Below are 24,809 nucleotides of genomic sequence, written 5' to 3' on the forward strand. Positions count from 1 at the left end.
ACGGAATGAGTCAGTTCACACACCTCAGATGCAGGAGGACATACCAGGTTTTCTGGACGAAAGACGTGCAACAGCAGTGTGGATATTTGGCGATTGACACCAACAGAAGGCATAAGTCATCCTGTTGTCCGGCTGGTACTGCTTGAGCTATTGCTGTATCCGTAACACCTTCAACACATCCAGGCACTAATGCCAGATGACCACGATAGCCTATCATAGTTGTGTCATTGGCCCATACAGAAGCGTGCTGCAGGTCCACTGTTTTCGACGAAGAATTTATTTCTCTGATCCTGTGCGGTTCACAAAGGGTCGTGCTGTGAACTTCCATACTCAGCACGTGTGGGCTTATGAAAACCCCTATGCTGCTGTACAAAGAGTACATCAACCTCATTTCTCCGTCAACTAATGGATAGACATTCTTGGTGATAAGTTACTAGGGCCATATATCCTACTCCAAACATTTAATGGAGCTCATTATCGTCAACTTCTTGTTAACATTTTGCTTACCTTGTCTGAGGAGGTACCACATCAGTAAAGACTACCGATGTGGTTTATGCATTATGTCACATTTCATCTGCAATGTGTGTGAATATCGGATGCTGACGCTTCATGTCTTTTGGAATGGTTGGGGCGGAGGGGGCACACCTTGGTCCCCTGTTCCCTCGACTTCAGTCCTCTGTAGTTTTGGTTATGGGAACTGTTCAAGGCGTTAGTCTTGCAGTACCACATGTATGTGAAATTAGAAATCGTTACCAGAGTCGGAGACTATTTAGACTCTGACAAATCCCTTTAGATACAGTTTTGATATACATAATACAATGGAAATATGCTACTTGAAATTTGGCCCTTACATGAGGTCCTAGGGTGAACAATTTGTATAAAATTACTTAATAACTGTATTTTAAAAACAATTAATAATGCAAATCAAATGAAAGGAACACTAAATTCTTTAAATGAAATTCAAGTAAAAAATGAACTGGTGATTTATTGCAAAAAGTCTTCTTCGTACACAAGAAAACCAATAGACTAACTGTCTATCATGTTAGACTAATACTGACAATCAGCAAAAGCATAAAGTCCAGGGAAGGATAATGTGTTCATGCTGCACATTCCCTCCACGATGTTGAGGCGGAATAAATAAAAAAAATAAATTTCTTGGTTTTTTGTAAAGAGGAAAAATTGTGGACATGGAATTGTAACTTCAGAATTTTTGAAAGGCCTTTCTTTTTTTATGGGCTGTATTGACCAGCTTGAATGCGGACAAATTCAGTGCTGCGTGAAATATGCCTGTAATATAATTTACCATTCCGATTAATTACATTTTTGAATTCTACGTCACTGTTGATTTAATCAGAGTTCTCACCTTAGACGTAGCATTAGTCCTTCTGCCACAATATTAATTCATTAGTCGCCCTCGATGTTCTTCTCTTTGCTGACCGTGTGTACCTTCCTAAGTCGGAATCGGTTCACTTCACGTAGACGGTGGAAACCAAGGAAATACAATGCTACGTCACTTTAAAAAATAGTGAGAAGTATCGAAGTGTTACGAAAATTATTTATTCACAAGACAATAAGACTTGCTCTGCTCGTCGCACAAATCATGATTACTAACAACATGGCTGCCTTTCCGCACAGTCCGAAATTACGTCCTTCCTCCACAAGGCAACAATCGAAAGTGTCTCTTAGCTACTTCTTGGAGTATGAAACAAAAGCGAATCCAATATGAACATTACAGAGATTATATTCTACATCCCTCTCAATTTGATCTTTGGCGCAGCCTTTAAGGTGTTGTATGTCTCTGCGTCGGAATGTGTCATTACAATGTGAATAAACCCTACGAATCTGAATTTTACTATGTAGTGGTTCCTTGTCGGGACTAAAATGAAAAGAACCTTTCTTCGTATCTGGAATCTTACGGTACTGCGGTGGTGTACAACTATAAAATGGTAAGCTCCCAGACAAATTGGTGCCGCTACAGTGTGCTCACCAATCACTAGCCATCTCGATCTACATCCAAATCTACATCGATACTCTGCTAATTACGTTGAAGTGCCTGGCAGAGGGTTCTTCGGACCACCTTCAAAATTCTCTATTCTCCAAATGTCGTATAGCGCGCGGAAATAACAAACACCTACATCTTTTTCGTACGAGCTCTTCAAATGGTTCAAATGGCTCTAAGCTCTATGGGACTTAACATCTGAGGTCATCAGTCCCCTAGACTTAGAATTACTTAAACATTAACGAACCTAACCACACACACATCCATGCCCACGGCAGAATTCGAACCTGCGACCGTAGCAGAAGCGCCGTTCCACACCGAAGCGCCTAGAACCGGTTGGCCACAGCGACCGGCTGTACGAGCTCTGACTTCCCTTATTTTATCATAGTGATCGTTTCTTCCTATCTAGATCGGCGTCAACAAAATATTTTTAAATTCAGAGGAGAAAGCTGGTGACTGGAATTTCGTGAGAAGATTGCTCCGCAACGAAAAATGCCTGTGTTTTAATGATCTCCATCACAAATCCTCCATCATTTCAGTGACACTCTCCCCCCTATTTCGCGATGATGCAAAACATGCTACCATCTTTGCACTTTTTCGATGTACCTGCTAATAAAACGTAGTGTTGGGTTAGCCTTCCCCACATGATTTTCTGTGTGTTCCTTACAATTTAAGTTGTTCATAATTCTAATTACTAGGTATTTAGTTGAATGTATGGCCTTTAGATTTGACTGATTTATCGTGTGACGGAAGTTTAACGGATTACTTTTAGCACTCATGTGGATGACCTCACACTTTTCGTTATTTATGGTCGTTGCAATTTGTTTGCCGGCCGGTGTGGCCGTGCAGTTCTAGGCGCTACAGTCTGGAACCACGTGACCGCTACGATCGCAGGTTCGAATCCTGCCTCGGGCATGGATATGTGTGATGTCCGTAAGATAGTTAGGTTTAAGTAGTTCTAAGTTCTAGGGGACTGATGACCACAGATGTTAAGTCCCATAGTGCTCAGAGCAATTTATCTATTTCTTTGCAATGTGTTTTGATCTTCTGATGACTTTATTAGTCGATAACCGACAGCGTCATCTGCAGACAACCTAAGCGACTGCTCAGATTGTCTCGCAAATCGTTTATACGGATAAGGAACAGCAAAGGGCCTGTAACACTAAGATGTGTGCGTCAACACGAGATCTGCGCCCCCATGGAACTTGTGGACCGAGCTAAGTTGTCGGGACGACTTCCCAGTGCAGAACACTAGAATGATCGCCCCCCCCCCCCCCCCCCTCAGCGATCGAGCACGAGAAGTCTCCTCTACGACGATCGACCCAAGAGTGTTCGATCATCCACATCCAACTCCTCAGTTTGGGCCGTCATGGCAACAAGCATATCAGGTAAAACGTTATGTACTTCTGTCCAATGACAGCAGACGAATCAGAGCCTTGTATAAACAACTCAGAATTTCCAACAAGCCAAGCAAACGCCGCTGGAACCCCACCAGGTCAGGTTCACACAGCAGCAGGCCGCTCCTCGTCAAGAACTGGTCAGTTCTCTCCAGATGTTACCGGGTAAGACACTGAGCGTCAAATTCTGAGCTTCCTGGGGTCGTGACTCGGGACGTCACTATGTGTGCCACTGGATGTCAGATTCGGAAAAACTTTCTTCTTCAAGGCGTGAAAATGACTGTAATGCGTGAGTTATTGCCGGATTTGTTATGCGCTCTGTATGTGCTTTCATCCTGCTCAGACAGCAGCTGGTATAGATTTTACGCTTGTGAGCGTATATATACGTTGTTATGTGGCTAGCGGAGCTTGTGGACTGGCCCTGTTAGATTTCCTTTACGTACATTTATGTAATTCGAAAATCTGTGCCCAGACATCAGTTTACTAAAACAACGTGACAATTTTAAAAAACTCAAAAATGTTAATTCTAAAAAAGGGAGATATTTTTCCGGCTCACTTAGATACAAATCTATTCGTAAGTATTTGAGTTTCATATTGAAACAATGTCGAGGTTAGAACCTCATTTTCAGCAGTTTCTTTAATTGTATTAATATTGTATCTTTTTGTCAACTGGAAATACTGAATTATAATATTCTAATGAAAATACGATTTTATTTGAGTCAAATCAAATAAATTAAAATTTGATTCAGACATGTGAAATGACTTGTCTATACTAATAAAGTTCCCAGAAAGAATTTCACTCTGCAGCAGAGAGTGCGCTGCGATGAAACGTCCTCTCAGAACTAGAATAATCTGCCAGAAGGTTCCATCAGTAATACTGGTGCGCTTTACATGTTCGTTTCTCCATGTAATGAAAAAAAAAGAAATACTCGACATTCACAGTGACTAGAGTATGTACAAAAAGGGCAATCAATACACATTTGCAGTTGACCAGCAGATCGTTCTGCAGATACAGTCTATCCTTTTGAATTTTTAAGTACTATAATCTATTTCTGTGAAGGATGCTTATCACGATGTTTATTTGCTCTTTCACTTTATTCACATGAACTCTGAGAGTTTTATGTGACTATATTATTTTGTTTCTGCAAACATAATTCGTTCCACCAAAATAGCTGGAAACCCCACAGCAGATCAGTTCCAGTCATTCCACGAGTAAGGAGGTACAAGGCTCGTCTTGTCTGTAATTCTACCATGCCTAGACGGTCAATACCGTATTCTATCGCGTCCGCATTGTTACTTTGTGCCAAGAAGGACTCTCAGCAAGGGAAGGGTTCAGGCGTCTCGGAGTGAACCAAAGCTATGTTGTTCGGGTATGGAGGAGATACACAGAGAGAGAGGAAATGTCGATGACATGCCTCGTTCAGACCGCCCAAGGACTACTACTGCAGTGGATGACCGCATCCTACGGATTATGGCTCGGAGGAACTCTGACAGCAACGCCACCATGTTGAATAATGCTTTTCGTGCAGCCACAGGACGTCTTGTTACGACTCAAACTTTGCGCTACAGGCTGCATGATGCGCAACTTCACTTCCGACGTCCATGGCGAAGTCGATCTTTGCAACCACGACATTTTGCAGCTCGGTAAAGGTGGGCCCAACAACACGCAGAATGGACCGCTGAGGATTGGCATCACGTTCTATCCACCGATGAGTGTCGCATATGCCTTCAACCAGACAATCGTCGGAGACGTGTTTGGAGGCAACCCGGTCAGGATGAATGCCTCAAGATACACTGTCCAGCGAGTGCAGCAAGGTGGAGGTTCCCTTCTCTTTTGGGATGGCATTATGGAGGGCGGACGTACGCCGCTGGTGTTCATGGAAGGCGCCGTAACGGCTGTACGATACGTGAATACCACCTTCCGACCGATAGTACAACCATGTCGGCAGCATATTGGCGAGGCATTCGTCTTCATGGACGACAGTTCGCGCCCCCATCGTGCACATCCTGTGAATGACTTCCTTCAGGATAACGACATCGCTCGACTAGGGTGGCCAGCATCTTCTCCAGACATGAACGCTATAGAACATGTCTGGGATAGATTGAAAAGGGCTGTTTGTGGAAGACGTGACGCACCAACCCTCTCAGGGATCTACGCCCAATCGCTGTAGCGAAGTGGGACAATCTTGACCAACAGTGCCTTGATGAACTTATGGCTAAAATGCCACGACGAATACAGGCACGAATCAATGCAATAGGACGTGCTACTGGCTATTAGAGGGAGAGGTGTGTACAGCAATGTTGACCACCACCTCCGAAGGTGTCCCTGTATGGTGGTACAAGATGCAATGCCTGACTTTCATTAGCAATAAAAAGGGTGCAAAGGATATTCATGTTGATCTCAATTCCAATTTTGTGTACAGGTTCCGGAGCTCTTGGAGCCGAGGTGATGCGAAACTTTTTTGATGTATGTACATTTTTACTATGTCTGTACAGAACTGTATACACTGTTAGCGTAAATAGCTCTGGGGAGGTGCATTATAGAATCAGTAAGCGTACAATACTTCAAAACTCGTTTACTACCTCATTTTCCGCAATTTGATCTTACGTTCTTGCCTCAGTGTCAGAGGTACAACAACAGTTTTTGCGCTTGGCTGTCATCCATTCGTATGTGCCGCTACATTTTTGGAGAGAAACCCGGTTGCCGCACAGTCGCGGCGTTGGTCTCCCTCTCTCTCTCCCTCTCTGGTGCCGACTCGCTGAGTGTGACACCTAGCGGCAGCACTGGGTACCTTTGGCGCGACGTCGCGAGTCACAATCCCAGAAAGCTAAGGAATTAACGCCGGGTCTTGAGACTCAGACCTGCTAGCCGCCAATAGCGCACGCAACACCGAAGATCCCACCCTCCTCCAAACGGCGCGTGACCCCTGCGGGCCCCAATGTAGCTGCCCTGCCGCACATAACCGGGGACTCAATGCTTTGAGCGGTGAGCTGGCTGTCCCTCCCTTATTCCCATTGTTGTGTGCCTCGGACGTTCTACAACTCCTGGGGAAACTAACTCCGAGTTTCCCACGAATTCTCTCAGCTGAAGTGACGTAAGTTAAGACACACAACCTCTGGAATTTTTATCAGGCACAATAGTGAAAATCAAGTATAGTAATGAGAGTTTAATAAAGTGATGAGAATCGTGTTCCAGCATTTCTCCGTCATAAGGAGTGGGTGGTGTTATTTTATCAATGGATGGAGCAACCCAGATTGCTTGTAACATTTCAGCCGACGCCACGCCGGTCAACGATACCCAGACACTACAGGATCGCGTCTTCGACGCAACAACAAGCAAGCGTATTTCGGAGAGTGCGTGATCTCTTAAGCTGAGGATCAGAGCGATACATTGCCATTGGAGGAACGTCACGTTGAGCACCTCATATGAGAAATGTCATTAACGGATATCAGGATGGACGGCTCCTATGGACAAGTGTGCAGATCACAGAAAGTATGCGTTTCCCGATCCACGTGTAATGGATTTTTTTTCCTTGTTTTGATGGACAGCCCCACCTCGAAATATTCGACACTTTGCGCTACAGGTTAAAAGAAGAGTGACGAATATAAGATGCCTTCAATATTTATTAACGTTGTGGGTGGTTCTCTTGATTTATGCTAACTTTTTTCCAGCCTACGTCTAGATCTGGTTTTGTTCCCTGCATATTAAATTATATGCAAGCGTTTCTATCGCACCAGAAAGGATGGAGGAGGTTTGATGTAAGATCTATTCGTGGTTTCTCCTTTATCGAAATCGTTTCCCATAAGAATCCAAGCTACATCGTTAGCCTCGTGGCTATTGAGGTTGATCCTCAAAAAAACGTAGTACTAATAGTTCAATCCAGAACGGTTTAGGTAGCCTTTACGGTAGTTGGGTATAGCTGTGTGGTTAGTATTCGAACAGACATCCGAAGTAGTGTGGCGGTAATGCTTCAATCTGTCCGAAGAACAGTTCCAGCTTTATAAATGTAGCCAGAAGTGTATCGTGGCTAATGGAGTTGTTCCTGAAGACCGATTAAAGTATTTTCCTAATATATTTTGTTGCCCTTATTTTATAAAATCATTTGGTGGCTTTCTAAGAGGTACTTTGTGTTAGGAGTACAAAACGTAAATAAAATTACATTTTCACACGTTTTACTTCAGGCAGAATTAGGTAATAAAGCCAGTCGATACCTTTCGTATAGTGCAACGACATAGTTGCTTACTGGCTGAGTATTTTTCAAGAGATCCTCTCACACAGACTGGTAATTTACACTGTTTTTAAGAGACACTCCGAGTGCGCCGTATCAGTCACTCTTTAACCTGTTACGTAAGGCGATTCGTTCCTGCTGTTATCTTTTGCGTGTATTCAGTCCCGCAACCAATAACCGTGCATTCGGGCGGTAATCAGTTATCGGTGCGTTATTGTAGTCTAAAAACTGAATCCGTTATAGTAACTCTTTTGTTTACTCACTCGGGGTCCCACCGTTTTGTACACAACTGAGGTGAGAAGTAGTTGTGACGTTCTCTACGGCGACATCAAAAACCCATTCTGAGGTGGTGCCGTCGAAAGCGTAAACCGAAGCAATCGGTCTGGATTCGAATACATCTCTCGAAAGAGAGTACAAAAGAATATTATCACAGGACTTTACAAACAGGTTTTTCAGAAATTCCTACCAGTTCACTTACTTAACTTATTTAATACTGCAACGCGTTTCGAGCTATCACCTCTTTACCAGGCAAAATATGACAAAACAAGAAACATTCAAACCGAATGGACATATACCTTAATGCAAGTATTCTTTCAGTCTTGTCGTTTGTTGTGACTTTCCTGCAGAGAAAGTCAAATAGAAGCCGTATGAGAGCGCGTTTACTTCGTTTTCTTGTCTGTAGATGAATACTGGAGCACTCCGTTCATCAGAAAAGGCTGCCGTCTTGTGGCCACTGTGGCTTTAAATTGTAAGCACACCACGTAGCTCACTCGGAAAACATGAATAACTGATCTGGCTACTTCAGTATTATTCGGTTAATCACAAGGCGTCTACTTCGGTAATAATCTTGCTGGCATTTCGATGATCTTTCTTGGGATTTCTTCATGATTCATTACATTCTTGCACGTGCTACCTTTTTATAGTTTTATGCACAGTGAGATATAATATCGAGCGATTTTAAAAAGCGAGTGAATCAAGTTGCGTCGGATAGAGGTGCAGGGGATAGCGTCAGTTACGTTTGACGCGAAATAACATTTAGTCATAATGGAACATAGACTGTCAAAGCATTTTATCAAAACGGTAGTTCGTACCAGCTAGCACGTCGTGCAATCCGCAACGACTTCAGCGTTAATCGAAATCGGCCGGTGCACCTGCCTGGGCGATTAAAAAGTGGCTGGGGAACATTGAGGAGACGGCGCCAACTGGGAGACCAAAAACTGTGCGCTCGCCTGAAAAACATCGAACGTGTACGCCAAATGAAACGCGTATAGCACGTGTGCCTTGACACGACACTACAGCGCGACACGCACGTGCCGCACGAGTTGCGCGGCTGCAGTGCATATTGCGACACGTACACCGTACTTAGCACGCGCCGACTGGCGACGCTCTGCAATGACAGAACCGAAGCGCGCGCACCTTTTTACCTTTCTCTAATAATTTACAGAAACTATTCACTGAAAATATTTGATTTTTTTCCGTACTTGTAGCTCTTTGTGTAAACTTCTTGGCCAAGTGCCCATCATCTCGCTAATGGTCATGCTTACTGGGATCTACACATTTTAGTAAGTCACTACGCAAAACTCAAAAAGTTTGCAATGAAAAATAGGGGACGCTATGATTTAGCGTTTGGTGCGTATTACACCATATGTTTCTGAGTATGAAATTCAGCTAACATATTAAATTTTTGTTTAGACTTAGGAGGAGGTCTCCATCTGTCTTCGATTTCGAGAAAATGGATCCCATGTAGCGCATTCACTCCCAATCTTACGCCACGGGAATGAAATATTCCTACATCACTGGTATTTCCTAAACCGCTCGAGACATCGAAACGAGATTTTGGCGAATGACGACACAAGGAGGAGAGTACTTTGCCACGCCGGCCGGTGTGGCCAAGTGGTTCTAGGCGCTTCAGTCTGGAACCGCGCGACCGCTACGATCGCAGGTTCGAATCCTGCCTCGGGCATGGATGTGTGTCATGCCCCTAGGTTAGTTAGGTTTAAGTAGTTCTAAGTTCTATGGGACTGATAACCTCAGATTTTAAGTCCCATAGTGCTCAGAGCCATTTGAACCATACTTTGCCACGTCGTAAACACACTGAGCTTTCTTATCTATCACGGTATATCAGTAGTTACACTTCCCTATTTATTTTTTTTCATTTCACTGACAAATTTTTTAAGAGTTATCGACAACTAGTGAGACAAGAGTGTCCTAATATGAAAGTAAACATGAAATTTCTTCTCTTATGTTGCCACAAACCGTCACAATGAGTTTTTTGATAAGATATTCGGCTCTCTGAGCGCCAATTACTTGTTTAATGAGACAGATTTCTGAAACAGTGTGTCACAATAACTGCTGCAAAAATGAGTTTATGCAAATCATATTGTGTTTTGGCAAAAGAAGTGCTCTCAAACCCTTCAACAAGAGAAGTGTGGCCGTTACTCGCAAATGGTGTTGCTTCTTCGAATGAGAAGAGGTTAACAACTCACACGAAAATAAATCGCTAATTCTGTTGGAATTTTGGTTGAATCCCACAACCCATTTTATTTTTAACACCAGCGACTGAAATGGAAACTTACCAAAGGAGTTTTATTCCTTTTCTTTATCTGAGCAATAGCAAAGTAATGAAGAGCGTGGTCTTCAGGCGGGATACCACGCACACTACTGATGCCGGTTCCTCACCAACGCCTTGCCAAACTGACAGTCCGTGGTTTGCGAATAAAATAGTTGTTACTGAGAAAAGTAAACAACTGATACGTGGCACAAAACAATGGCCAGTGTATCGTCAGCAGCTGCGAATAAATCGATCGACAGGAATGCAGAAGCCAGCAAGTGTGCTTTGTGAGAGGAAGAGTTCACATCGTTCCGAAAACATTGTCATGAAAGTAGATCTGCCTTTGTCACCATTACATTTCTACATATCACCACACTCTTTCAGGATATTCCTACTTTTATATTAGTACCGACACTAATTCCTTTGTGTAGCCTGTTGTGTAATTAGTTTATTAACGCTGATAGCGTGTATGCAACCACTGAAATACTTTTCCTCGTCACGACGAGCCGATTAAAACATCGTTATTTACGAGGGCTTCTCGACTATTTCGGGCTTGCAATGTACGAAGTATAACGTCTCTTATTAGACCCATATCCACATGATGATATGAAGTACGTAAGTTTTACTATCTCGGACGCTTTTTACCAGGAGCGCAAAGGGGTCATACCTGTGGAAATTATGCCTTTCCGACTTTTTGTAACGGATCGCAGAGATACTTCAGCATAAGAGGCAGCAAGTAGGTAACCTTGTTTTACTTTCCTGTCTTGCTTCTAGATGACACGATTTTATAATATTCCTTACTTCCTTATTCACTACCCTCACGGTAAATCGTCTGTCCCTTCTTACGTTCTGAAAACATTGTGGAGGCAGACGATATACTTTCAGTGGCTAATGGCTCACCGGTTATTGAACTGTGCATTGGGTTTTTTGACAAAGAATAAACAAAACAAAAGAACTGTACATATGTATGTAAATGAAAACTATTACGTGCTAACGAAAATGGACGGAGCGCTTAAACAGCGAAAAAAAGAACACTTCTCAGTGATAGAAAACTTCAGTTTACATTACAGGCCGTACTCTTCGGATGGACAATACTTCCACTGTCCGTATGCGCCATGCCGAAGTGAGTATATGGCAGAACTGCCCTCCCGCTCCCCGCCTCACACATCCGTCAGTACCCGCGTGACGCGCGGCGCGAGAAACTTCGCCACTACCACAAAGCCGCGCGACCTGGCGCAGGCGCGTGTCGCGTCCCAGTCGCGTCGCGTCGCAGTTTGCGCGGTCCCATTTGAACCTGTGAAATTGCAAAAACGCGCGCTGCGCTGCGCCTAGCCTTTAGAGTTGCCATTGAGAGACACACTCGTCGCTCAGTTCGCCGGCACAGCGCTACACTTGGGATTTCAAAGAGAACGGTAGGAAGGATTTTACCCCAGGATTTGCACTTTCACCCCTACAAAATCTAAACGGTACAGGTCCTTAAGGGAATAGATTATGTGATCCGCAGCCGCTTCTGATTAAAAGTTTTGGTCATGATTAGTCGGGACCAGGACATTGTAAACCGTTTGTGGATGAGGGATGAAGCTCACTTCCGTCTCTCCAGTTATGTGAACAAGCAGAACTTTCGATTTTGCAGTGACTTTAATACTAGAGAACTGCATCAGCAACCACTGCACTGGGCAATAGTTACTGCGTGGTTCGTAATGTCTTCAATTAGGGATAATAAGGCCAAACGATTTTTAAGTTGTAACAGTGACTTCGCAGAGATACGCAGACGTTTTAGAAAACTTATGTCTCATCGTTCACTTCATTGTGTGCAAGTTGTGGAGTAAATGTTTCCAGCAGGACGGAGCAACGTCCCATACTGCGCTAGTAAGCATGAATATTGTCAGTCGTTTGTTTCCAAATGATATGGCCTCCCGAAATGGGTACATTGCATGGCCCTCTCGTTCACTGGACGTCACATGTTTGTGACTTTTTCTTTGGGGTTATCTGAAGCGGAAAGTTTAGCAAGATAACCCACCTTGAACAACTGAAGCCCTGAAAGAGTGGATGCGACAGGAAGTGTGATGAGTCAGTACAAGGTCTGGCTGGAGGAATGCGTGCTTCTAAGCGGACGCCATAATAAGTAACTGAGGAGGAGGAGGACATTAGTGTTTAACGTCCCTTCGACAACGAGGTCATTAGAGACGGAGCGCCAGCTCGGGTGAGGGAAGGATGGGGAAGGATATCGGCCGTGCCCTTTCAAAGGAACCATCCCGACATTTGCCTGAAGCGATTTAGGGAAATCAGGGAAAACCTAAATCAGGACGGCCGGAGACGGGATTGAACCGTCGTCCTCCCGAATGCGAGTCCAGTGTGCTAACCACTGCGCCACCTCGCTCGGTGAAAAAGTAACTGACGTTTTACTGTTACAGAAAACACTTTTTCGTATATTTTAAGATTATGAAATAGAAAAAGTGTCTTTATTTAACAGCTTTTCAAAAATCGCTCTTTATTATGCCTCACCCTGTAGTTGAAACTCTCTTCTTCATTTAGCTCATGAGGCCCTCAGCTTTAAGAGAATTTATTGTGTCGTAAACACAGTACTATTTCAATATGCTATACGAGCGTATTTTAGGAAAGACACACGGGAAATATGTAGTGGTAAATGCGAAAAACAAATACAGAACTAGTTCTCTCACAACTGTTATGACTACTCTTATTTTTTATTTGGGGGACTTACGAAATCTGAATATTTTCGTAGTCTCCATGAAATAGCTGTGTTAATCTTAGATAACGGTAGGTGTGATTAACGTCTCTGACTGGTGGTGTGGAACTGTCCCAAGTGAAGGACAGAAGGAATTGGGTTATTCAGATACACACAGTAGACGATTGTAACTGCACTGTTTACGTGGAAAGAACCCACACATATTACAAAAAATTGATGTATGTACGTATGTGGCACATCTCCCCCTAGACCACTGGACTGATATGGACCAAAGTTTGTGCACATACCCCTTACTGACAGGTAACAATCATAATTCAGGAGGTGCGGCATCATAAACGATGAGATGCATGAAAATCAGCCGTACCATGCCTGATGTTGAAATTTGCTTCTGTACTACTAACTCTATTCGTAACAAATTTCGCAGACATTCGCAGCGAAAGGCACATACAAAATTATATCATGATGCCACACATAATTCGGGAGATCCGACGTCATGAACACCAAGATGTGTGAAGAACTGCCGGAGTGTGCTTAATGTTTATATTTATCCTTGCTGCTCACTCTGTTAGCAACATATTTTGCTGACGGTATCGACATACGCCGCTGAATGCGCCTACATGAATGCATCGTTGTAGGACTCTTTACTGCCGAGCCACTCTTGCAGTCGAGTGAAGTCGAGTGAAGTGACACCAGGCAGCGCTTTTGGCAGCTTTCAACTATGAGGCGCAAACGGTTGTAGGCCTCGCCACAGAGGCGTGCAGATACTTGAAGCAGCTGTGCCAAGCGCATCATCCCACGCCGAGCCTACTGGCAGGTGTGCGTGCAAGGTTCCTCGTTGTGGAAAACTAGCAAAGTGAACACCCCGACCGACAGTGCCGGCTGTCAGCTAGTGTACAATAAAAACATTATGACAGGTGACAGACTTCCGTCATTCAACAGTCTCTGGTCAATGAATTAGTTCTTTCTTATGATCTTAATGAATTATTGTCAATGTAAACAACGAGACACCAACAGAGATAGTGATAAATGGTTCAAATGGCTCTGAGTACTATGGGACTTAACATCTGAGGTCATCAGTCCCCTAGACCTAGGGTAGTTAGGTTTAAGTAGTTCTAAGGACAGCACACACATCCATGCCCGAGGCAGGATTCGAACCTGCGACCGTAGCAGCAGCGCGGTTCCGGACTGAAGCGCCTAGAAACGATCGGCCACAACGGCCGGCGAAAGCGATAAATGAGGTATTAGTGAAAGATACTGGCTTATTAACATGGCTTGCTTCAAATTTTCAGAAAATGTAACTGATTCGAATATTTGACTAACGTAAAGCCTACCAAAATCGGCTGTATAGTTACGTTCATAGTCTGCACATAACTTTGCGGTGCACGGCCGTTGCCCCTGATAACAAAGTGCGAGTGCACCGCCCTCGTGGATAACATTGCGCCCCCTAGAGTGTGCAGCTGGAACACTGATAGAGGCAGAACATTCCCATTCGTCTGGTGCGCTCTCAAGTGTCATTGATACCTTCTCTGATAATGATCACTTACCTTCGCCATCAAAATGGCCTACCTCACTGGGAACGCATTTCTGGCCATATGTCCGCATGACATTTTTTCCTCCTTTTGCTGCGGAAGCTGTGATCTCTGTATCTTGAAACAATACAAACCAAGGGAAAATCGAAATCACTATCTCTCGCCAATAAATAAACGATCTCTATAATCATACAAGACGAGCGAATTGTGTTAAGTAACTGATCGTTCATTTTGGCCGCTGTGCACAACGCAAATACCGTCTCCTTGCGATGAACAGCTTACGAATACAAGAGGTTATATTTATTATTTGCGGGTCGCCTTCCCCTCAAAAACAGGAGGACAGTAAGTGATCTTGAAATTCGGCGACGTTCCTGGGTGCATTACGTGCTCCCACTTCTGGCCATATGAGGGTACGACGAGAATTCTCCATATAATCGTTCCGATGCGCTCACGTGTTATGTTTTGGAGAGGCATACCGTTGGTTGGGCAAATTGATCATGGTACACTCGCAGGTCAGCGGCATTGTGACACTGCATTCGTTTCCCATGCGTATCTTTTCAGGCTGTATGCGACCCTCACTGTACTTTTAAGAACGACAATGCGTGATCGCATCGAAAGCACTGGTGTAGGAGGTCTTTGAATGAGTGCATGTTCGGCAAACTTAAACCCCGTGGGCCACGTCGTTATGCATTGGGGTACATACCGCAGCTCGCCTACATAGTCCAGCGACCATCCAGAGTTCTCAGTCAAACATGTTGAGGAATGGAACGCTCTACCACATTTCCTTACCAACCTCGTGCCCAGCTTGGGAGCTGGTTACAGAGCACGCACAGCTGTGTTTGGTGATCACATGCTTTATGGAGAACACGTTCCGCCTTTTGCAATGTGACTACTTACTTTGAACAAAAACGTCAGTTATGTTCGTATCATTGCATGTTTCTTTGTTACCATCTGTACCATGCAGCAGCAATTATTTTTATTTTGCTTGACAGTGACACAACATGTGAAAGTTACTTTGGCCCGGAGTTTCGCAAAGCACTATAATCGAAAACGAAAAAGGTCTGACGGGGTCTATTGGGGTGAAGTGAGACCACGGGAGCTGATTCCATACCACTGTGGCGGCTGCTTTATTGTATGAAGGACAGAATTTAGTTGAAAGTACTTGATCTTCATTTCTCGAGTATATGCTGAAGATTAAAGTTAATCGCATGTGAACCGGTACTTTCAGAGACTAAAATAAAGAGCTCCTGAAAACGCTATTTACTATTCCAAAGAAATGTGACTGGGATCCTAGAATACGAAACTGACTACAACTGTATGTAAGCAATATCGGTTTCTGCTGCTCCGGCTATGACAATATGAGAATAGGGGGAGGGGGGGGGGGGGGCTTAGGATAGTGTACCTACAAGCACATCTTCTTTCTTGGTCGGTGTTTCAGTTAGTCACCGATTTTAGAACTATATGAAGCAACGCGTACTAGAGGACGCGGTAAGTAGTTCCTGGCATTTTCGACTGCTGCTGTTGTGGGGCCTGAGGTTTTGTTTTCTGCAGGGTTTGCAAATATAACGAGTTCTACATATTTAGTGTTGTGTAATATATTAAAGATATTTGGAGGATACTGTCTGTTCTATGGTTAAAGAATTTTGTGGTGAATAAAATATTGTTAAATTTTGACTAGTTACATAACGTGTGGATGAATAAGTTATAGTTCGTGAGTCACAAACCATCTCGTACCTTCAAACGGAAGACCTTGCACCATGGAGTATATGAGATTTGCAAAAGAAGTATGTTTATGTAATGTATTAACGAGGTTACCAGTCTCGAAAAGGGAAATTTGTGATAGCTGCAACAGCTTCTATTTCAGATCGTTGTTAACTTCTAACTGGTTTTTGATAAAACGATTGATTTCGCTTGCTGATTATTCTTGTGGAGTAGAGTAATAACGTAAGACATTTCTCATAGAGAAATACACTGCTGACAAAATTTTTTCTCGATTGCAACGATTTGAACTGATATTTGTACCTAGGTACATGACCATGTTGTATCTTGGAACAGTCTCTCATTTGTCAAAAATCTTACTTTTCCGGAGTAATTGTAATTTCAGAAAGAAAGTGCACCACTCCTAAAGTGAATGCTGTCATTTCAAAATAAAATAACAAAATGGAGTAAAGGTCTATTAAAGTGTGAAAGTCTGAAGTGTGTTCCACGGTAAAACACTTTTCGCTAATAATTGTCAAAACTAAGAACAAACACAAAACGCTGTCCAAGCATATAAACGATCGATAGTCGAACAAAAAATCTGAATGCCGGGTGTTCGGACAAACTTCTAGGACTTGTAGAAGGGAGACAGGAAAGAATATTTTGAGTACAAACCCATGCCCAGGAATGTACCTTTTCAGTTGTACAATGGTTTCAACTTCGATTTTTAACTCATCCACTTCTGTTTGAGGGATTAAATTACGCATAAGGCAATACAAAACAATTCGAAATGAAACATAACGGAACACCTGTTTATCACTTAAGCACATTTGTTTGTGTTAAGACTCCTCGCCCTGTCCATCTGTCACCATATCGTTTGTTCCGATGTCTGCGAACTGCACGATACAAGCGAGTTGGTGCATCATCATGCTGAAACCACATTTCCTGATGGGCAATCAGTGGCACAGCTTTCAAGAACGGCCCCAATATCTTTTGTAGAAACATAAGATATGCAAGACCAGTTAGAGTGGAAGGAGGTACGGCCCAGTTACACGACAGTCTGGAATGCCTGCCAACAAACAAATATCCAACAGGCACCGAAGCCTCGGAATGTGCTTAGCATGAGGGTTTTTGGCTGCCAGACATGGCTGTTTAGCGAATTCAGAACATAGTCCCTCCCCAGTGAACTCACATTTGTCTGTGAACAGGAGTAGTTGGGTAAGGAAAGGATCAGCACATTTTGTTAGCGCAGGTTGCCTACATCAGGATCAAGCATACATTCAGTAGAAAACCTATTGTTCTCTTTTGATTGACGAGTCCTTAACTTACTATTTTGCTAAGTGGATTATGACCATCTGAGGATAATCCGTCATTCCAAGAAACCCTCCATACTCCTCCCTTCCCTCTCCTTCTCCCCACTTCTCCTCCTTCTCCACCACCCCTCTGGAAATTGTCTCGCAATACAAGCACACTTATGATATGGGCCCATTTGACGAATTAATTAAATCGACCAATTAATTAACCCCTCCCTATCTGGGACACCCCCAGCAGTTCCCCTCCCCTCCCCTCCCCCTCCAGGAATTTGTCTGGAAAAAGACCCAATTGATTGGCTAGCAGGTGGAAAATTGATTGCAGTGTATGGAATATTGTTTAACCCTTTATTTGGCAGTGTTGCTTTCAAGCAACATCACATTTACCTTGGCCTTATGGGACAACAAACTCTTCCCAGTGCATTTTACTGGCATTACTGCCTCCAGGCAACATTCCTTTACACACTGCCAACGCCACTCTTTGTAATAGCTTAAGGTTTTCCACACGAGATAGCAGTTTGTGCAGTGGTGTTACAGAGATCTCCTCGTGTGAGCAACAGAGGTGTCTTATTTTGGTTCTAAAAGAGTGGATTTAAATAGATTGAAGAAAAACTGCTAAGATTACTGGCAAGATATACCCAGAGGTAAGTTTACAGCAGAAATATTTCAATCTTTGTTTGGAAATACGTAAGTAGTATAAAACTTTTATGTTGCCTGTGAGCAACATTGCCTATAGTTGGGACATGTGCCATTAGTATATTACACATGTTTACGGTGTGACAGAGAAGATATTTTTATTTTTACTGGCTTTTTAGCAATGGATTCCAGAATATTTTATGGAATCGAAAAAGCGAGAGGAATAGTAGTTCCACTAGAAAACCCGGCTTTGTCTGATCTAAGTGAATCTGAAGACACTGAACTCGAAGCTTTGGCAGGCTGTAGTGATTCCAGAGCGTCAATCTCAGTTCCATAACCAAGTTATACCAGACACTGATTCTGATTTAGGAAGTGAAATCTCAGAAGCTGAACATGTGCAAGGACCTTCTGCAGTGAATCCTTCTAGTGCAAGTGGCAGTCAAGTGAAAAAGTAAATTACAAAAGCAGTCACTTACATGTGGGTAAAGGAAGATACAACTGCTAGGGCAGAAAGTCTCTCTCCTTTGTTTTCTGATGAAGGCAATACACCACTGGGTTATTTCAGAAGATTCTTTGATTCAGAACTAATTGACAAAATTGTGCAGGAAACGAACTTAAACTCTGACCAACGAACTACACGTCAGTAAACAGCAATATAAATTAAATAGAACAATTTTTCGGTGTTCTGATATACATGGGTCTTGTTTCTATGTCTTAGTAGACTGACTATTGGTCTCAGTCAATGAACTGTGAAAAATTCACCAGCATTTTCAGTTTGAAGCGCTTTCAGAAACTCCGCCGATACCTGCATTTTACGAGCAATGAGAATGCTGTGAACTGTTCTGACAGACTTTTGAAAATAAGACCTGTTCTTGAGTCAATTGTATAGAACTGCCGTGAGCAGAAACAAGAGTCGGCATTTTCTACAGATGAGAAGATGGTTGCATATAAAGGTACAAGAGCAGGTAATTTGCGCCAATATATTCAAATAAGCCACACAAGTGGCGTTTTAAGATTTTTGTTCGTGCTGGTGTGTCTAGAGTTGTCTATGATTTTCTTCCCTATACTGGCAAGGGGATGATAACTGATCTTGCTGATGACGTGAAAATAATGGAATTGGAATACTTTTATTTTGACAATTTATTTTGCAGCCTTGAACTTAAAACATACTTAAAAAACATCAAAACATTGAGTCCATGGGCACCATAAGGAAGAACTGAATAAAGAACTGTCCTCTACATGACGAGAAGCGGTTACTGAATGACGAGTCAGCTATGACTACAGGAAGGACAGTCACTCAGACCTCATTTTAGTAAGGTGGGCAGGCTATAAAATCGTGACACTTGCAAGCTCGTTTTTTGGTGTCCAACCACTCTCAACAGGAAAACGATGGGACAGCAATCAAAAAGGAATTGATGTGCCCTGTCCCAGTATTGTACGTCAGTACAACAAGCACATGGGAGGAGTTGATCTTGCTGGTATGCTGATAGAGCTCTACAGAGTACCAATGAAAACTAGGCGATGGTACATGAGATGGTTTGGATTTATTCTAGATCTGAGTGTTTTAAATGCTTGCCTGCATTTTTCGAAGAGAATCTCTGGACAAGAAGACCTCATCAAAGTCATTTGGGGCAGATACTGCCAATGGTTTGATATTTTCAGGTAAAAGTAAAGTAGGAAGACCTTCAACAGACAAACCACCACCATAAAAGAAGAGTAGGAAGGCAACAGCTCCGACTGTTACACAAGATGTCCGATTTGATAATATGGAGCATTGGCCTGTATACGGTCCCAAAGGTCGTTGTCGTTATTGTCCGTCTGAATATTCTACAGTCATGTGTTCCAGTTGCAATCTAGTATTGTACTTCGATCCAAAGAGGAACTGTTTCCAAAAATTCCATTGCAAGAAGAACAAGAAGGAAAATAAAACAGTTCTATTACACAGCAGGAATGCATAAATGTGTTTATAAATTAAATTATTCACGTACGGCAAACATTTTGCTTGAGGTTATCGGCAAACTCCTTTTTCCTATAATATGTATAAGTGTGATCTACTGCTGGCAATGTTGCTTGTAAGCAACGTTTCATAATTTTCATAATTTTTGTCAAAAATTTCTAAAACTGAATGAATTGTATTTCTTTAAGTATAATAAATAGATATAAGCACTTAATTTTTTTTTTATTTTCACCATTTGCCAAATAAAGGGTTAAAAAGTTTCTCATACACAAGACAATGTGTGAAAGATTCTTTATTTAAACAATTTAATGGATACAAGGCAGTGTATATCATATAGTTCATTTATTTACTTTAAATATTTAAATAGACAAAATTCCATTCCCTACAAATTCTTTGAGGGTGAGAAGATACTTGGAATATTAAACAACTTCGAAATTTTTTTTTAGCCCACACGCCCAAACACTTCACTGGGCTTGTCATTCCACGTATTACTATATGTGGAGGCCACGCTACCCCTGCTCAGGTCCGTGACTGGCCACTATGAGAGCAGACGTTGCAGTAATCCCCAAACAAAAGAGCTTCTGATGGTGGCTGTCCTTTATTATTTGATTGCTGAGAAATTCCTGTTCAAGCACATGCGCTCTCTCTCTTTCCCCTATCCCCCTCTCTCTCCCTCCACCCCCCCTCCTCACAACCGGTCATGTCCTGTAGTGTAACCCTGCTAGGACTGCATGCACCATTGGCCGTGGTCGGATCGAATCACACACAAAGCAGCATTTACCTAGTAAACCCCACCTGTGCATTTCTTAGAGTGAGGTAATATCTCCATCAGATTGATTGTCTAATTAATTAAATCGATGCCCTTCGTGTGGGACAGTTTTCCGTTGCTTTCTATTGGTGGATTACTAGGATTAGAATATTTGATGGGATTCGATCCTACAGCTTCCCAATTTCCGAACCCTACTGTTATTTTTTCCCGTTGCCTCCTATTGGTGTATACTGATACAGTTAAGTCATTTATAGAAAGTCCATTAAGCTGGAGGTAGCTGAAAATTTCAAATTTCAGCTCAGCTGCATGCTGTGTCCATAGAAAATCTGTGGAGATTTCGGACTGGTATTTGTGCTCGCAATAAAGCAACAACAATAAATTGATTAAACGGGGATTGGATATTGCGATTGGATTTTTAAACCTTTGTAGAATTCCTAAATTGGTTCTCTCCACTACATTCGGAAGGAGGAGGAGGAGGAGGAGGAGGAGGAGGAGGAGAAAGGGTGTGTTAGGGGATAGGACAAAGACACAGAAAATACCACAATCCAGGCCGTAGCAGTAGTTGTCATGGCCAGATGTTGGATATCGCTGAAATACATCCTGAATGCACATGCCCAGTGTCCACACGTCACTCGCCAATCTCCTCATGAGCAACCAGCGCCAACGCTCAGAGGTCGGACGGCCGTAGCCAGTTTGGTGGACGCGTGTGTCCGCCAGAGTGCACCACCCTGACGTGGAGGGCGTCTGGAAGTGATTGGAGTGGTAGGAATTAGGATGTTATCAACACGTTCATTGCCAACACTTGGCAGTTATCGATATTGAATGACTCAATTTTCCAAGGGGAATACATGCAACACATGCGATCACAGAGACAGCCCAATGCACACTGTGTATTAGTTTGCTGTTTAGCTATCGAAAGGGCACTGTGGCTGGGACTTACTCCTGTAGCTGTGTGCAATAACCGACTAGCTGGCCTACTGGAACTTTTCGTTGTAACCACCGATTGCCAGAAAAGCCCATTTGTTCTGGCCACATGCCTCCTCTGGCACACGCCTCACATTCGAAACCGCGTCGTCCTAGGAAACCAGCAAAATTTATTTATCGCTGTAATTAGAATTAAATATTACACTTGCAGCCCTAATCTCATAACATTGGACACCGACTCTGGAAATATCCCCCTTTTAATTGGGTACAGTTTAACACATAAAATGCTTCATCCTCCTTGGGGGTATTGGTGCATTAGTACAATGGACATCCAGCTCACAAAATAGTTTGATTGGGGTGATCATGTGCCATCACTGTAGATTTTTAGAGTATAAAAGTAGGTGTGATAGGAGCAATCGTACACCTTGCATGTTTATTATTACTGGAGAATCTAGACAATATTGGTTGTTGTTTTGGCCTTCAGTCCTGAGACTGGTCTGATGCAGCTCTCCATGCTACTCTATCCTGTGCAAGCTTCATCATCTGCCAGTACCTACTGCAACCTACATCCTTCTGAATCTGCTTAGTGTATTCATCTCTTGGTCTCCCTCGCCGTTTTTTACCCTCAAAGCTGCCCTCCGATACTAAATTGGTGATCCCTCGGTGTCTCAGAACATGTCCTACCAACCGATCCCTTCTTCTAGTCAAGTTGTGCCACAAGCTCCTCTTCTCCCCAATTCTATTCAATACCTCCTCATTAAGTATGTGATCTACCCATCTAATCTTCAGCACTCTTCTGTAGAACCACATTTCGAAAGCTTCTATTCTCTTCTTGTCTAAGCTATTTATCGTCCATGTTTCACTTCCATACATGGCTACACTCCAATACAAATATTTTCAGAAACCACTTCCTGACATTTAAATCTATACTCGATGTTTACAAAATTTTCTTCTTCACAAACGCTTTCCTTGCCATTCCCATTCTATATTTCATATCCTCTGTACTTCGGCCATCATCAGTTATTTTGCTCTTCAAATAGCAAAACTCCTTTACAACTTTAAGTGTCTCATTTCCTAATCGAAATCCCTCAGCATCACCCTCGTTTTGCTTTTGTTGATGTTCATCTTATACCCTCCTTTCAAGACACTGTCCATTTTGTTGAACTGCTATTCCAAGTCCTTTGCTGTCTCTGACGTTCGCCGATGACATTGTAATTCTGTCAGAGTTTTTTTTTATTCTCCATGGATTTTAATACCTACTCCGAACTTTTCTTTTGTTTCCTTCATTGCTTGCTCAATATATAGATTGAATAACAACGGGGACAGGCTACAACCTTGTCTCACTCCCTTCCCAACCACTGCATCCCTTTCATACCCCCCGACTCTTATAACTGCCATCTGATTTCTGTACAGATTATAAATAGCCTTTCGCTCCCTGTATTTTACCCCTGCCACCTTCAGAATTTGAAAGATAGTATTACAACCAACATTGTCAAAAGCTTTCTCTAAGTCTACAAATGCTAGAATCGTAGATTTGCCTTTCCTTAATCTTTCTTCTAAGATACGTCTTAGGGTAGGTATTGCCTCACGTGTTCCAACATTACTATGGAATCCAAGGTGATCTTCCCCGAGGTCGGCTTCTATAAGTTTTATCCATTCGTCTGTAAAGAATGCGCGTTAGTATTTTACCGCTGTGACTTATTAAACTGATAGGTAATTTTCACATTTGTCCACACCTGCTTTCTTTGTGATTGGAATTATTATATTCTTCTTGAAGTATGAGGGTATTTCGCCTGTCTCATACCAAATGGTAGAATTTTGTCAGAACTGACTCTCCCAAGGCTGTCAGTAGTTCTAATGGAATCTTGTCTACTCCCGGGGCCTTGTTTCGACTCAGGTCTTTCAGTGCTCTGTCAAGCTCTACATGCAGTATCATATCTCCTATTTCACCTTCTCCTACATCTTCTTCGATTTCGATAATATTATCCTCAAGTACATTGTCCTTGTATAGACCCTCTATATACTCCTTCCACCTTTCTGCTTTCCCTTCTATGCTTAGAACTGGGTTTCCATCTGAGCTCTTGATATCCATGCAATTGGTTCTCCTTTCTCCAAAGGTCTCTTTAATCTTCCTGTAGGCAGTATCTATCATACCCCTAGTGAGATAAGCCTCTATATCCTTACATTTATAGTCTAGCCATCCCTGCTTAGTCATTTTCCATTTGCTGTCGATCTCATTTTTGAGACGTTTGTATTCCTTTTTGCCTGCTTCATTTATTGCATTTTTATATTTTTCTCCTTTCATCAGTTAAATTGAGTATTTCTTCTGTTACCCAAGGATTTCTACTAGCCCTCGTGTTTTTACCTACTTGATCCTCTGGTGCCTTGACTATTTCATCCCTCAAAGCTACCCATTCTTCTTCTACTGTATTACATTCCCCCATTCCTGTCAATTGTTCTGTTATGCTCTCCCTGAAACTCTGTACAACCTCTGGTTCTTTCAGTTTATCCAGGTCTCATGTCCTTCAATTCCCTCCTTTTTGCAATTTCTTCAGCTTTGATCTTCATTTCATAACCAATAGATTGTGGCCAGAGTCCAAATCTGCCCCTGGAAATGTCTTGCACAAATATTGGTAATATAAGTTATATCGAAATAGGTATGATCTTTAGCAGCACGAATTTAAATATTGTGGTGTCCTAACAGAGGATGGAGGGAAGAAAGGGGTTTAAGATCAGTCTACAAGTTCTGAATGGTGAGAAGTAAATGCCGGCAGACAAATATCCAGTGAAGGGAGGTTGATGATTTGGATCAGCGTCAAACGGTGTCACAGGGCATCTACAAGAGATGCAGATGTTGAGACTCGATACTTGCAGCAGGGGTCTGATTAGCACATTTGATTTGTGTTCAGACTATCTATTACACTGAATGCTAATTCTAAACATTAGGAAAAGCAAAGGAGGCGATTTGTTGCACAACACAAGTCAATATCTAAAGCCACGGGAGCTGCACTACATGAGTCTGCAGACAGCCTCTCTCATGGATCATATCAGCACACGGAATTGTTTTTCAACGGCTGGCGCAGATGATGGATGTAGTGGAGTC

This window comes from Schistocerca gregaria, chromosome 3 (assembly GCF_023897955.1).
Source record: "Schistocerca gregaria isolate iqSchGreg1 chromosome 3, iqSchGreg1.2, whole genome shotgun sequence".
NCBI lineage: Eukaryota > Metazoa > Arthropoda > Insecta > Orthoptera > Acrididae > Schistocerca > Schistocerca gregaria.